The sequence below is a fragment of the Elephantulus edwardii genome, unplaced genomic scaffold (assembly GCF_000299155.1).
Source record: "Elephantulus edwardii isolate Elephantulus edwardi_28Jun2011 unplaced genomic scaffold, EleEdw1.0 scaffold00093, whole genome shotgun sequence".
NCBI lineage: Eukaryota > Metazoa > Chordata > Mammalia > Macroscelidea > Macroscelididae > Elephantulus > Elephantulus edwardii.
In genome coordinates this window covers 10,951,396-10,952,251 of record NW_006399843.1, presented here as the reverse complement: position 1 = coordinate 10,952,251, position 856 = coordinate 10,951,396, and the positions used below count along the sequence as shown (strand labels likewise).

The 856-nt window shown below is 43.5% G+C and overlaps 1 non-coding gene across 1 annotated transcript; it reads left to right on the top strand.

Annotated features, from left to right (window-relative positions):
- On the top strand, nt 1-72 carry TRNAG-UCC. Its single transcript has one exon. It is a non-coding gene; the product is annotated as a tRNA-Gly (tRNA).
- The last annotated feature ends 784 nt before the right edge of the window (nt 73-856 follow it).

The following is an 856-nucleotide window of genomic DNA, read 5'->3' as shown; positions in this document are numbered from 1 at the left end:
GCGTTGGTGGTGTAGTGGTGAGCATAGCTGCCTTCCAAGAAGTTGACCCGGGTTCGATTCCCGGCCAACGCAGCCGGCCGACCGACCCATGAGATTAGCACCTTAAAATAATCTTTGGCCTTAGAACTGAAGTCATTCTCAGTGGTCACCAATCAGCCAAATAAGGTGTTATATGCCATTGATTCAGAATTGACTCCTAATTGATGCTCCAGTGGGTTTTCAGAGGCCATAAATCACACAGGAGATTATCCATCTTTCTCCCACAGAGCAGCTGGTGGACTTGAACCACCTGCCTTTGGTTGGCAGAGCAACTCCTTGATGTCACATAGGCCTTGAATCACAAGCATTTGCTCAGAGCTCTCAGCCAGGTAGACTCCATCAACTCCTTCTCACTCACTATACCATCAGAGATGCTTTCATCAAAATGATAGGTTGGATTATAAAATACACACTATCAACTCTGAATACCATCCTCCCTCAAATAACCAACTATATTATAAAATCATCAACAATTACCTCAAGCAAAGATAAGAATCTAAGTCAGAGAAGGGAGGCTAGATTAATGGAAACAGAGCAAACAGAATAAAAATGAAAATGTCAATACACTGAAAAATACAATCCATGTTGTGGATTAATCTGTTAAATGGGAATCTTGTTGTTGTTGTTGTTGTTGTTATGTGCCATCGAGTCACTTGTGACTCATAGCGACCCTATGTACAAGATCCCTAAACACCGTTCTATCCTGTGCCAACCACGCCATCTCAAACACACTCACTCCCACCACTCCACTCACAGAATCGATCCATTTCATCTAGGGTCTTCCTCTCCTGCACTGTCCCTCTACTCTCCCAAACAT